The sequence below is a fragment of the Amblyomma americanum genome, chromosome 1, assembly GCF_052857255.1.
Source record: "Amblyomma americanum isolate KBUSLIRL-KWMA chromosome 1, ASM5285725v1, whole genome shotgun sequence".
Taxonomy (NCBI): domain Eukaryota; kingdom Metazoa; phylum Arthropoda; class Arachnida; order Ixodida; family Ixodidae; genus Amblyomma; species Amblyomma americanum.
Genome location: NC_135497.1, coordinates 261,204,223 through 261,219,574, shown reverse-complemented (window position 1 = coordinate 261,219,574; position 15,352 = coordinate 261,204,223). Strand labels below are relative to the sequence as shown.

General features: G+C 44.4%; 1 long non-coding RNA gene across 1 annotated transcript; it reads left to right on the top strand.

Annotated features, from left to right (window-relative positions):
- The first annotated feature begins 378 nt into the window (after nt 1-378).
- On the top strand, nt 379-13,776 carry LOC144096764 (uncharacterized). Its single transcript, XR_013306849.1, has 3 exons — nt 379-672; nt 11,907-12,009; nt 13,357-13,776. It is a non-coding gene; the product is annotated as an uncharacterized LOC144096764 (long non-coding RNA).
- The last annotated feature ends 1,576 nt before the right edge of the window (nt 13,777-15,352 follow it).

Here is a 15,352-nt window from a genome sequence, read left to right as displayed (position 1 = left end):
GGATGGACATGCCCTAAATACTTGTATGCGAATCCCGAAACTCGAGCTCTTAAATTCGCTGATAACGCTCAGCGGCTATCAGGAGACTGCGCAGCATGCAATCCGCAGCTGGGAGCTCGCATGATCGTGTTTCGTTCTAACCAGATAACAACGTGCCGCTGACGATGCGCATCGTAAGATTAAAATCACAGGAAAGCCCCAGGGGGGAAAGCGCCGCGGTTTGAGTGAGGGCTAACTATGAAATAAACAAAACAAAAAGATGCCTAACTCGCACTTTTCTGCCCCCAGGCGGATGATTTCGGAACGGGATACATCCCTTTCATATTCGTTTGTGCTCTGTGCCCTACTTCTCACTATGCTGGCGCAGCGAAGCTTGGGCGGCGCGTTCAGTGGCGTGCTTCGCACAGGCAGATGTCCCTGCCAAAGAGGGTTTCCCTACTGGCGAGCCATCGCTGACACGGGAGCTGCCTCAGCACCGACACTATCTTCATGATCAACCGTATCAGTTGGCACGTGCGCGCTGTCTCCTGCGTGGCGCTTTTAGAAGTTCGACCACAATATAAGGCGACGCTAACAGGGACCCTGGTTGTACTTTGTACCTTGCGGCGGTAGTGTTTCTGCTTCCATCATTCAGCAGCGTTCATTTCCACAGAGAAGAGTTCGTCATTTAAGGTTAGTCAATTTCACGATTTGGCCATGCTTCTTTATTAGTATGGCATGGTACTGGCAGCAAGCATGTTAGAAAATACATATCCATTATCTAGAACCACTACCTCGAGCTTTTCGAATTTCTTCATTCTCATTCAATTTATTAAACTGACGCCTGCCTTGCAATTTTCCGCTCATGTAAGGAGCTCCATCGTTTGCTGTCGTTACAAGTATGGCCTTGGTAACAATTCAATTTAGCTAGAATTACTCAACCAGTGGTGCTTTAAAAGTTCGTGGTAGTGGACGTCCGTAAAAGCAGCAGTGTGAATGGGGAACCTGCGCTGCCAAGGTGTCGCTGCACTTGTTCCATTCGGTAACTCAAAACTGCTTTGGTCAGCCGCTTGGGCCGCTGCAAACGCGAGAACACATTCTGCGCTATTGGATACCCGTGTTTGGCTGACAGCATTCATTGCCCAGCTTCTCTCGGCGTAGCCCAGATAGCTGACGCACGGCACGTGCGCCTTCGTCAGAGCGCGGATGCTCACGCCAATAAGCGCCTGAAGGTGGCGCGGAAAAGTACTAAGAGTACTACGCAAAACTGCTTGCTCTTCTCGCTAGGCAGTGCATCATGGCGCTGCAATCGGCACCGCAAACTTCAGCGCAAGTTCCTCATAGGGCAGTTGAATCACGCAAGTTATTCCTTTAAGGGTGTAGTGAATTGCAGAGCACGAAATTTATTCGATATAAAAAATAGCTGGCAAAAGGGGAAGCGTTTTTATTTTAAAGTAATGAAATTTAATTTTTCAGACGTACACTTAACCTATGAGGCATCTAGTGGCGGACGTTTTTTCGTTAAGGAATTGAAAAACAAAGGTGGCTCGTGATGTGCGGCACACCGGGCTTCAAAGGTTAGAACGATGTAGTGAACGATACGTGCGTTTGGATGGTGTAATGTATTCTTAATTAGTTTCGAAGGAAAAGGGGGAGGGGAAACGAAATGCCATGCCTGGCCTGCTTCCGTGAGTTTCTACTGATCCGTATTTGATGAGCGCATGGCTCGTGCCGTTCGGAAAAATAGAATTCTGCCTGATTTAAATGAGCCGCCAAACAATCAAAATGGGCAGGAAAGTTTCTAACGCTTCGGTTCACAGCTTGCCGTCGGCCTTGACTCGGCGGATAGCAACCTAACAACGTTTTCGACTTTCACCACGGACAAAAGTTAATAACATGTTTAGATTCTAAATTTTCTTCACTCCGTACACCTCAGCCTGCTTCCCTCTTCCGTTTTGGAGACGAAAACGCTCATAGTAAGGAGAACACACGAAGAAATCCTTGATCACTACAGAGATCAAAAGCAGTAAACCGGAGGGGAAGAAATTCGTTCCGTTGCAGTAGTGAACGTTCATGAGACTGGACCAGACGTCAGCAAAGTGGCATGCCTCGCTCGCTACTTACTCTTCGCGAAAAAGAAAAGAAAAACATGAAGCCAATAAAGGAAGAAGTGAAATGCAAACATCTTCATGTGTAACCGGAGCCAAACTATTATCCTCAGAAGTCATAGCTTGACACGAAGCGCGCAAAAACACATAGAAGTGTGAAGCCGAGAGACAAGCGCTTCATTCGTCCCTGTGTTTCCTGTGCGCTTTGTGTCAAGCATGGATTACCAACTAGCCCGAACCCATTGCGTTGCCAAAAATAGCCGCGTTGCAGGATCCGACGTCCGTTGAATGAAATAAAATTGCTTTCGATAGTAAAGGAAGCACTAAAACCCGGAGGTCTAAAAGCCACTGTATAACATAATTTCGTTCTTTAGGCCATCAGTATTGCAGGGAAGCACAAGCTTGAACAGACACCTGACGTAGCTAAACAGGTGGACGCTGCGCACTCTTCCAGTTTTGTAAAGGAAACACCCGATACACTGAAGAGATTCAAACTACGTTAGAGAAGGAATTACTGACACAGAAAGCAAACATAAAAAGACATCGCCTTTTGCCCAAGAAGCGCTGAGACGGAATAATCCACGACATCGCATCGTAGTTGGAGGAACTGAGAGTCAATCTAGATAGACTCTGCACGTACGATTAAACGTCAAATGCTTCGGTGCATACGACCGCGCTTCGCTGGATTTCTTCATTGAATAATTTGCATTTCGCTTTCATGCATTGTTTCACTTATCGTGATATCATTTGCTCCAGTCAGTCCGTTTTAATGTTTGGACGGCTTTTCGACTAATCAACCTCCTCCTCTTTTAAAAGTATGATGTTAGCTTTGCGCATATGGTTCCTTTAGCGCTTTATTTTATTTACCTTGCCGCTTAGCAGGCGCCTTTCCTTCCTTGGTCTCTTAACACTAACGGGAAGGTGACAAGGAGCACAAGTTTGCTAGGGGTTTACAACGTCTACTTTCAAGTCATTACTTTCGTCTTCACCGTACAAAAAAAAAATGAAACAGCTGACTTCATAATTTCCGAAGAGCTGGATTCGCCAACGACAGTATTCTGACACTACCATCGGCAGAACCATGATCTGTGCAAAATTTAAGGAAGATCTGGTTTACGTTCTTTATGAACTTTATTTACAACAAAGCCGGTGCGTCTCGTGAATGAATTAATCACCGCAAATCAGCAATGTTCTCCGTACTGCAGCATACTCGAAACCCATAAACCAAACTGAAAATGGAAAAAATGTGAGCATAAATTTAAGCTATAATCCCTATCCTCTCTAGTTGCAAAGGGCTAACTTGGTGAATAAAGAGTGCTATAATAATATGTAGTAAAGGATGTTATTTCGAAGAAGCAGCAGTGGCACGTTTGAGTGAATTCGCAGAACAAAAACAATGCTGACCCAAGAAAAGCCTCCAATAGAATAAGTGTACTCAGTTACTCAGCAAAACAGCTACTGCTTGCTCAGCAGGAACACGAGGTTTACATCAGTTCACTGAAAGGTGCGGTCGCTTATGACAAAGCGGAATGGCCGAATAAGATGCAGTTAATAAAAGTATAACAGAAAATCAACTGTTACTTTAAATTGCAAGAAGATTATATCTCTCTTTACCAAACAAAAAAAGAACGCAGCATTGAAGTAGGGGAACAACGTAGACTCATTTGTCCCGCTTTGGCTGCGGAGGTTGGCCGTGGTTGCCAGACGGCAAACTCCGAAGAGGATACACTGCTGCAAGTAAACAGATACATTGAATACTTGTAAACACCAGCCAGTGGGCTATTACAGCACTTTTTCAAGAAACTCCTACGATAAAATTTTCCCTGGATACTGCCCTCCAGTTTCACACTGCGGTAGAAAGAATCCAGAGTATAAATACATAGTCACTGCACTTTCCACAAGAACTTTGCTTTTTCTTTAAGTAAAGCTATTCGCTCACAGTTTACTACTATCGCCATCAACAGAACACTGAACACGCACTTCTTATGCATTTTCCAGGAATGCCGACAGCTCCAGCGTCGCTATGCTGTTGATTTATTTCCTGAGGCAACCGGGAACTCCGACTCGCAAGATGTTCCATGCTGCATGGAAAAATAGTAACCTTACCTGGTTCAGATTAAACTTAAAATTTTCTGGATTTCTCGTACAGTGTAATAACATGGCGAGAATATAAAGCAGGAAGTTCAAAGGTGAACAAAACCGAAGGCCCTATCTCCCATCAGGGTTACCATGTAATCAGCTCTGGGGTTAATGACACGCCAGAATTTTTTGATGTTGGTTTTAAGCATGGATGGCAAGGTATTAAGAAGAAAGTTATTCTTGGCTTGTTTAAGTGCAGCTGCATAGTCGTGGGCTGCCAGTTTGTATTTAGTCCACTTCGTTATGTTAGAAGAACTTTTGGCTCATTTATGGAGGCTTTTTTTATTAGACAAGCGCTTGAGACAGATCTTGTACCACGGAGCGTTATGGTTAGATGCGAGGGTATGAAGTGGGATGTATTTGTTTGTAAGTTCAGCAAAAATAGAAGCAAACATATCCCAGTGGGACTGAACACTGCAACATTCAACGTCTGTTAAAAACGTCAGGATAGGTGGATTATTGAGGGTTAAAGGCTTCAAAATTTGCTTTCCGTAATTTCGGAACGGTTTGAATTTTTTAACGGTTTTTGGTCGCAAGATATTCAAGTTGAATGGAAGTACCGAGTGGTCGCTTAAGCCAGGTAAGTACGTGATGTCGGAAACAAGATCCGGCCGCGATATTAATACAAGGTCAAGTGTGTTTGCAACGGATTCCATAATTCTTCTAGGTCTAGTAACAAGTTGTGAAAACGATAAAACAGAGCACATATCTAGGAAATGATTGGCTAATGACGAAAAAAGCTGTAATGTTGGATATTCAGTGCTTCATACTATATTCGGTAGATTAAAATCGCCAGACAGAAATAAAGGTAATGTGGGATGACGCCTTGTACCGATGTTAATGGCATCATGCTGAATGATATGGGAGGGGGGGGGGTGGTAACAAACACCAATGATTATCTTCTGATGGTTTAGTTGAACGACGGCCCAAATCGTTTCAAGGCCAGTAGGCACGTGAATACATTGGGATGGGAAATCTTTTGAAATGGCTAAGAGCACGCCGCCTCCCTGTCGCATTGTTCGGTCACAACGATAGAGTGAAAAATGATGAGCAGTTTGAAAACCCTCATGATATTGAACCTGGGAATGCAGCCACGCTTCAGTATGCACTGAAATATCAATATTGCAAGTCTCTCAGACAGCTGTTAAGGAAGCACGCCTATTCATAATGCTTCGAATATTAGTAAAGAAAACTGATACATCGGATGCGCATTCCTCTAGCGTTTTCTTAACTTGAGCCGTGTTCAGAATGAACTTGCTGGCCGCCATCTCGTGGTTTGTACGGGGCATTTGCGCTGACGGTGTCTGTTTCCGGGTCATAGAGGAACTTTTTTTATTCATGATTAGTTTTGTGTATCTTAACTGGAAAGGACATGGTTGGGGCTGGCTTTTAGCGTACTCAATTAGTGGCGTGTGACGGGCGAAAAATCTTCGGAAACAGACACATCATTTTCTTTCAGTTTTGCTCGCGCGGAAGGTATGTTATCTTTTGTTTTCGTGCTGGTGAACTTAACAACAATTGGGCGACACTTATCGGGCCTGTAGTGTCCAATGCGATGAGCACGTTCTATTTCAGTGTCGGGCAGGCTGTCGAAGATTTCGGTGAGTGCGTCCATTACATTCGACTCTGACTGTTCCCATGATTCGCGAGAGTCAGGGATACCGTGAAAAATGAGGTTGTTGCGTCGTGATCTGTCCTCAAGTTCGTCAACGCTCAGTTGTAAAGAGTCGAGCCAATTTGTTGGGACTTGCGCAGTCACTTGAATTCCGGCAATTTTATCATCAAGATGGTCTAATACCTTTGTGTTTTTTTTCTTCAACGCTGTCTAATCTATTCTGGATTGCCTCGATTTTGGTCTCAATGTTCTTCTGACCAGCCTTAATAGCCTTGACATAGTTAACTAACTCGGCCTGCCCTTAGCAGATTCTACAGATCGTGCCTGGAGGTCCTTTAACAGCCGAAAAAGAACTTCCATCTGCTCCAAAGGATTGGCGGGCAGATGTTGCAGTTCAAGTAATGCCTCGGTATTACGTGGGGTAGGCCCCGGATTAGTTTCCGCGTCACTGGAGCGCAATATGAGCATAGCCATGGAGAAACAATCGCTGACAATTTCACAAAGCACTCGTTGGCACGAGAGCAAAAGCAAGAACGGGTCGTCACTTCTCTTAGTGCAAAGCGAAAATTTTTTACACACCTGCGAAGCGGAAAGATACGCTGCATGAGCCATGGTGTTCCAAATGATGCTCCCGTGCCAACTAAATGGTCTGTCGCTGAGACAGCCGCTTAAATTGCCAGTGCGATGTGACGTCAGAGTCGAAGATGACGGTACGTAGAAAGCCATGGAAATACATGGATGCGCGTGCACAAAATACATCAAGGAAAAATATCACCGCAGAGAGGGAAGCAAAAAAAGCGATACATGCATGAACACAATCGAAGCTTTCTTGCAAGAAGGTGCAAAGAAAGCTGATCATGTGCAAAAAAAAAAAACAGGTAAGAATTCGACTGCACAAAAAAATTCACAGGACGGTTGCCACTGGTAAACGCGAGATTCAGCTACTGTTGTTGAGATATTTATATTTTGCGATATGTTTCTGTAGAGAATACGAGAGCGACCTGACATCTGTGCAGTTCTAGGGCGCTCTTTTCAGTTTTCCACACATGGTCCTTTTTCGTCTAGGTCTGCTCTCCAGTCTGCCGCTCTAGAAGCGAAGCGCCGTCGATGATCCTCTCGTTGGGAGGCGCGTTTTGCACCAGCTGCAAACCACCCCATCCCGTGGCAACCACCTACTGGCTGCGCTTTCTCACGCTGCGCCTTGCCCTTCTGCTTCCACGCTAATCATCCTCCGATTGAGAATTCCTTCGCTCGCGCCATACCCACCTCCTTCCAGGGTAACCCCCTTCCGGACGGTTCCCGTGGTAGCCCCCCTCCAGTTACGCCTTCCTACGCTCTCGCCATAAAGCCTCCTTCCCTGGTAACCCTCCTAGTCCTTCCAGGGTAACTGCCCTCCGGATGGTTTCTGTGGCAACCACCGCCTGGCTGCGCCATCTTACGCTCTCGCCATACCTTCCTCCGTCCACAGCAACCATCCTCCGGTTGTGGATTCCTCCACTTTGACGATACCTACCTCCTTCCACGGCAACCACCATCCAGATGGTTCCTGTGGTAACCACTCACCGGTTACGCACTTCTCCGCTCACGTCATACTTTCCTCCTTGCACTGTAGCCGTCCACCGAGTGGTTCCTATTGCAACGCACCTGCCGGTTACGTCGGCGACTACGACATACCACTAGCACGACAGAAAACCCAGGACAGCTCTAGCTCTCTGTAAAAATATGTACACACAGCTCCCTGCAGTATGAAAGAAACCAGTCTGCTAGCACACAAAAAAAGAAAACGAGCGCCGTTGTTGCTTGTACTCTAAGGTGAAAATTGTTTCATAGATATTATCTGTCTTAAGGAAAACTGTTTAGAACAAAAAAATGTGTCTTACGCTCATACTTACGCACAGATGATTGGCTGAAGGTGTTTCCTATCATATTGAGGTTGCCTGTACATATCTGAGAACTAGAAAAATACATCCGATGAATTTGTGGAAATGTTCACCTAAATTTGAGGAAATGTTCACCAAATTTGATGAAGTGTTCACCTAATTTGCTCACCTAAAACTGAAGAAACAAAGTGATTTGAAATGCTTGATGTATTAATGTCTACTGAATTCCGAAACGAAATTGAAAAATTCCAGTGATTGCTGGTCATACTTAGTGGGCATTGCCTGGAGAGAGCGGCGATGGTAATTTGAAACGCTCTAACGTTCTTGCTAGAAATCATATCAAAAGGAAGTAATCTAAGGTACGGTTACTATAATATATGTTAAAGGACATGATGCCCTGGTTGCAGACACAAAGTTATGGTATCGGCATGATCTGAAACGTAGTGACCAATGCCGCTGATGGGAACTGCCACGGCACAAGGAAATTATGAGAATGCCTTGTTGCTGCTATATTTTAAAAGGTGTTAGGTGCGTGTTATTAGACCTGTCCAAAACAAAAAAAAAACGCAAATATAATAAAATGAGGGTGTCGGTGTCAAAATAAAAGAGCGCCTTAATAACTGCTCTTATACAGTAAGAAACTTAGCTAACTAAGAGACATGATCATTGAAATTAGGTTGGCATGAATAGTAACTCCTAAAAAAGGCGCTCTATGAGAGAGAAAGAAAACAGGCCTTAATAGAAGGCTAGCAGCAGACAATATTTTTCTCTTGTTCGTTTTCTTCATTTCGACATTAACTATTAGAGTGGAAGCAGATTCCAAGCTAAAAAAGACTAGTTTGAAGCTCATAGCTTCCTCACTGTTCGCCAAGTTTACCAACGTTTGTCCAACACCTAGCAATAGTTACTCGCACTCAACTTCAAATACGGCATGGCGCCATGCTTCACCGCCTTGCACAAAAATTTACCGCTGTGCTTGCGCTTATCTGCTATTGAGTTATCGAGTGCCAATTGGAGCACATCAAATTCGTTCGAGAATAAATCAAAATCAAATCAAATTTTACTTCGCAGGAGGTAGATAAGTACCTGAGCTAAAAGCTGCACAAAACATATTGTCGAAGGCCTTGAAAGCTTTTGCATTAAGTTACAGCTGAAAACACAATATAAATCATCGTGAAAAATAGTAAAGTATACATCACTGTTTTAAACAAAGCATACATCATTTGCAAACACAAAAAAGGAGTACATAAAATGTTTCTCAATAATGAAATAAAGAAAAAACAGTTTTGAAACATGACAAGAGTTTGTAAAGACTTGATAAATAATTGAAGTACAGAAAGGAAGAATACATACAAGTTGCACAAATTAAGTTCTCGACTGCTATAGACTAAACCAGCAGAAATATTTAATTTGTTAAAAAAGGTACATTATGACTGAAGTTTGTACCAGTTCTAAACTACAGTACAAACCACGTATCAGTACATTAAGTGTCGACATTTCCAGTGCGATAGCTAAGTGATGCAAGTTGTGCCACGAAATTACTAATACCTGTTGAAGAAAGGTCTGCAAATCTGCAACAAATGAAACGCAAATGAGACAAGTGAAATACGCCCTTTGTTTCTGTCTTCTTTCATTCCCTGCTTTATTTATTCTTTATCTCGCAGTTTGGGTGTCCATCGAGATATGTGAGGCAGATACTGCGCTGTTTCCTTCCCTCAAAAGCAATTGTCAATTACAATTGTCAAACACAAACACAAAATAGAGACCTCAGTCCGAGGAAGCTCAATATAAGCGCAGGCTAATTTCAATTTTTAAGGCGAGAAAACTGTCCTTTAGAGGTGCTAATCAACCTCAGTTTTATTGGTTCTCCAAGAGCTATTGTATTTGTATTTTTTGTTGGCATTTAAGTTCTCTTCTTCGCTTTTCATTGCTTGCTTATAGATCATTATTTACAACAAATGATATTCATAGATATTATACACAGATTATTTTAAGCATTGTTATTGTAGAACTCGACGTTAGTTGAAAGTTTACAATGAGTCGAGTCGAATAACCTGCTTTTGCAAGACCAAAAGCTTGTTCATATTTGTTTTATTTTGCATTAGTTTTAGGCATTAGGTAGTACAGTATTTAACGTGGGAAAGAAGAAACAGTACAATATATTTATATTTAAGGAACATAGGACAATATATTTGTAGTTTAGCACTTATGGGATGCAATGTACGGCAACGTAAGATTACACCAGGAACAGCAGGACCATTTTAAAATACAGCATTTTTGAGCTTCCCAATTAAGGTAAGCAGAACAGTGCACACCGAGAATATTACGTTAGCTAACTATTTCGATGCGCTGGCCTTCAGAAATGAGTGACTACTGCCAGGAACTACTTTATTCTTGACACGAAAGATATTACCTTTGCATTTAATTGGGCTTATCTTGATTTGATATGCTGTGGCCCATTTCAACCGTTTAGTAAGAATATCTCTGAACGTTAATACTAGATGTTTGATGTTATTCCTAGAAATGAGTAAGGTACTATCGTCAGCATAGATCACGAATTGGACTAAGGTGGGAATGTTGACAATATTATCCAATAAGTATTAAATAGATTCCGACCGAAAACACTTTTTTGTTGGTTTGTTTGTTTGTGTGATTAGTAAGAGGGATCACCTTTGGGTATTGCCCACAGTGATACCTATTTTCCGAGTAGGATTGAAGCAAAGCTAAAAGTGTTCTACTAGATCTCGGACAATGAAAGTTTATTAATAACAATATTAGAATCAGTGCAGTCGAAATCTCCACTGAAATCAATACAAATGCCTGGTGCCAAAAGATTAGCGCCAGTATTTACTAGAACTTTAGTTTTAAGGCCAGCAAGGCAGCCTGAGTAGACCAACCTTTCTTGAAGTCATATCCTGAGTCTGTTAAAGCACTTTTCTTGTCATAAAACTTTGAAATGAGAGAAAAGATTAGCTTTTCTAGTCACTTGAAGTATACCTGAAGTACTAAAATTAGTCCGTAATTGGACGCATAACTGTGATCTTCACGTTTATATGTTACTGATGCTCTCGCATTTTAATACCAGATTGAAAATATGAGCAAAGGAATACGTTAGGAATGCTAATATGCTTTTAATAGGCTTAATTTGTAATATTCAGTATATACTGGTCTACTGTTTATTACGCCCATGAATGGGTTGTATATTTATTTTCCACTGCAGGAGTCCTGTTATAAGCTTCGGCAACTGTAACGGAGTACAAGTCGGGGCTGCAACATTTATAAAGTAGTGGTTCGAGTGTTCACTTAATTCGCAACCTTTCAGTTCACAGTTATTTACGGGTATTGTTCTTGGAATTAAACGAGAACCATTACGTCGATCACGTCGCATATTATTCATAGTTATCCATGCCACACGAGGACATTGTTTATTAATACCTACAAATATCTTTTAATAATATGCGGTCTTCGCCCGCTTATTCTCTACATTTACTTTATTTCTAGCCTTTTTCCCAGTTACTAGCCAGCCCATGCTTTTCTTGTTTTCATGGACGGCCTAAAAACTGTGAACGATCGGTGTATCGTACGTGCTTCGGCTAATCCTGCACCTTAGAACGCCAGCAGTACATGTAAATGACCCACGGAGATTGCCTTGCAAGCCTTCGGTTGCTGAAAGCAGCAACGGCAAAGCGTAGTTAGTTACAGTGAAGGTACGAAAAATGCAGGCTGGTTTTATCACTACAAGAAGTATTTAACGCTGGTTCTACCTCCACTTGCGCACATTTCTAGACTCTGTACAAATGGCCACGTATTACACAGTAACATCCTAGTGCTGGAAGTCTCAGCGAGCTGAGTTCACACTCATGGGCGAGTTTTTATGTAGTTTTTTATGCATTTTTTTATGTACCGGTCCTGTTTAAGGCCCACATTTAGATACTTGAACATGAATGTGAAGGTTGGTAACGCAAAAAATAAGACTGTCTCGTTATCTGTTACGCAAAAAATTCGCAATAAGGGCATTAGTTAGACCGGAAGTAACAGAAGGACGCCTCGCTAGCGAGTGTGTATTAAAAACTCGCTCCTGGCTCGAATACTGCATATTAATTTTATGACATCGTTATATGGTAAGCATGAGGGACCTGTTGCCCTATCCTTCTGCAGAAACAAACTTGTCCCTTTCTGGCGCAGATTTTGCTACCCCACTCCTGCATCATGAAGCCCGGTACCGTACTTGCCTTCGCTGCTTTCGGCTTCCTCTTGAACGTGGCCTTGAATATCTGCAGCAAATGCGGTGAGAAACTCTCCTAGAACATGTAAAAACTGCACTTCAACAACATAAGGCGGTGGGAAAGCGCGCTGTGAGTTGGGACAGGGGGGGAGGGGGGGGGGGGGGGGGGAGTGTGTGTGTGTGCGCCGGCGACCTATGTTAGGTGTGTTACGCTCGGTATTCGATCATTGCCTCACCGTCGGCTGATTTTTTAAGGCGAAAACCTTTAATGGCTCATGCTAGCGTCCGTCCGACCGTCCGTCCGTTACGCTCTTCAACTCGATAATAAAAAAAACCTTTGTGCCCGATGGGATTCGGACCACCATCCTTACGTTCCGCAGCCCAGCGTGCTATCGACTGCGCTACTTTTTTTTTTCTTTATTGTAACGACTAAGCTACTTCCTGCCAACTCATACGTAGTTCTCCTTGTCTAGGACACTATATAGAGAGTGTCTGCAGAAAGGCATCGAATCGGACAGATGCCTCCCAAACGCCCTCCAGGGTCTCCAGCATTAAAGATTCACGAACAATTTTGTACTCAACATCTTAGCCACACATCAGCGACGCAAGCAGCAACACCGCACTTTAGGTCAACAAAGTGCCCCCTGATTTTTTCTCTCTCTGCCTTGCCCATCCGAGAGTTCTAGATGGCGGCCGGTCACGTGATCAAATTGCAGCAAAATCGTGCAAATCGTGACCCCCCCCCCCCCCCCTTTCATGTGATCGCGCGCGCGCAGTCGTTGGGCCGGCACGACGGCCGACTTACCCCTATTACTGGCTTTCTTACTTGCTGTTGATGTCAAGGAGAATGAAAGAGTTCTGCTACATATGTACCACCTGAGCGGGTGCCGAGACTGGTGCCACTTGGGGTCACCACTGCTGGTAAAATTGTGGCCCACCCGTGTGGCGCAGAGTTCGGAGTGGCGGCAAACGAATGGACACATTTCGATGCATAAGTTATTAGTGGAGTTGAGCCTGGTATGTGTGAGGTATTCGTACCGATGATCTTTGGTCCACCAAACCGTAATAGGGGCGACTTTCGGCATGCCGTGGCTGGCGAACCAGTGGTCGCAGAGGGATTCGGGTGGTACCAAACCAATCGACGTTTCGTGATGTACAGGTTGGTGAGAAAATTTGGGACCTGAGAGTGAAATTCGGCAATAAAGAACTTGAGCTTCGAATATAACGAAGGTGCATGTTGAAAATCATTGTTAAGAATATTGTAAAACATAGTCGGAAGCATTGGTGAAAAGAACTGCTTTTGATTTCGCATTCGCGATTCATTCTTTAATTCTTTATTTTTTGTTTTGCGCGTAAAATGTTGATGTAATGGAAATGAATTATGACACTTTCTTACATTCTCCCGTGCAGCCACAGCGGAAATTATCGTGACCAAGACCTGCCATGTTGTGCGGGACAATGAAGACTGCAGCCGTTACCAGCCTGACCGGAAGTCATGCGAAGACCTGAAGTGCGAGGACAGTGGGAAAATATGCTGCCTGCGTAATTGTAACACGACGCACTTCTGCTACCTGGAACCGGCCTAGAATTCTAGGCACTAGAATTCTCCTGGAAGCCTATCATATAAAGAAAAGAGCTGATTGCTGTATTAGTGATGATTCGATTTTTATGTATACTTCGGAGTTCGACCTTTTCGCGGCTATAAGATACGATGTCTTTGTGATGTTACCGTAACACGTGGATGTTTTTTTATCCTCTCTGTAGTGCGCAGACGCGTAGAGCCTTTATTTACGCAAAATCTATTTCCATTAAAAGCAGGTCTGAGTGCAGCGTTCGATACGATGTCTTTGTGATGTTACCGTAACACGTGGATGTTTTTTTATCCTCTCTGTAGTGCGCAGACGCGTAGAGCCTTTATTTACGCAAAATCTATTTCCATTAAAAGCAGGTCTGAGTGCAGCGTTCGTCCGTGTGTTTGCGTGTTTCTTCTCTTGTGTTTGTGCTCCTTCGCCGCCGTTATGAATAAAAAAAAAACAAGCTATCACAGGAACTCAATCATGGCCGCGGGGCACATTCTACTTCAGGGCCTCCATCTTCCATTGATTCCATTTGGAATAATTGGTATTTGCGAGCCCTTAGCCCTCGTAATTCAGTGAGACACAAGCACCGTTTCTTTTCGTGCACATGGTCAAACGGCGGAAGCGGTATCCATCGGTTGCGGCAGAAGAGCGCAAGCACCTTCAATACTCCCTTCCCACGCAGCAGCATTTGCCTGCGAGTCGAAGGGTTGCTATTATATGTAGACAGAAAGTTAAATGCTGCAAAAGCAGCTGAACTTTCGTCCCAACGTCAAGACTGCTGTCCTTTAAAGTTGGTGATTCCAACAGGATTCGCTTGGCCGGAAAGGGTTAGCCGCTCAAAGCATTAATCAGCATGGGCTGATTGCCATTAGAGGCCGAAAGTTCTGGAGTGGTAGAAGGCCCCGGTACGGCCACCTCTTGGTTTCCCGCAGCTAGGCCGGGAACTCAGACGGCGGCTCTGCCCTCACTCCCGCATGCCGTCTTCGGGGACAAGAGCTCACAGCAACAACGCAGCGCACTCGGCAAAGTCGTAAGTACCCACAGCGCGACACGGCTGCCCAAGCGACTAGGCTTAGGGGCTCGGTTGACGGACTCTAATTCCCCCGGTGGGACCGAGTGCCAACCTTCTCCGACCCACAAGGCAGGTGGCTCTTCCCCGCCCTCTGGCCGCCGCTACGGCCCGGAAGCGGCCGGCGAAAAGGCGCGCGCCGAAACGCATTCGCGGACACCCAGCGACTGGCACGCGGTATGAAGTCGCGCTACCCGCAGGGCGTGGTGGAGGCGAGAGCGCACGCAGTGTGAATAGCACAGGCAAAGAGCTTCGGGCGACGGGGTATCTGTTCTCGTTCTGCCCCTATCGCCTGGTCTGATTCCAGTGCTTCAGTGCCTCACTCCCGTTTCATCTTCCCCAGGAGACCCCCTTAAACCGTAAGAGAGGCAGCTCACCCTGCGGAAAACGGTTCGAGGCAGTTTTATATGGCGAGGACACACAATAGGAAACTGCATTGCAGTCACTGGCCAAATCAATAGATGAAGATGACGTTCCGGAATCATGGCGGGTTCCTTGTGCCCATAAGATGCTCTGGACATAGTTTCAACGTACAGATGGATGGATGACGCAATGCCCCGCAACAGTTGAATATTATGTTTCCCGCTCTTATGTTAAGGGTGTCAGGATTCTTCTGTGCCATGGAGGAGTTATCTCAGCAGAAGACTGGCGAGCGTGTCTCTCTTTCGCGATACCACTGCGGTGTCCCAGTCTGAAGTGTGGTAGTCAAGATGGACGTGCTCAGTGACCGTGTCTGCTTCGTATTTCTTGCTTCCTG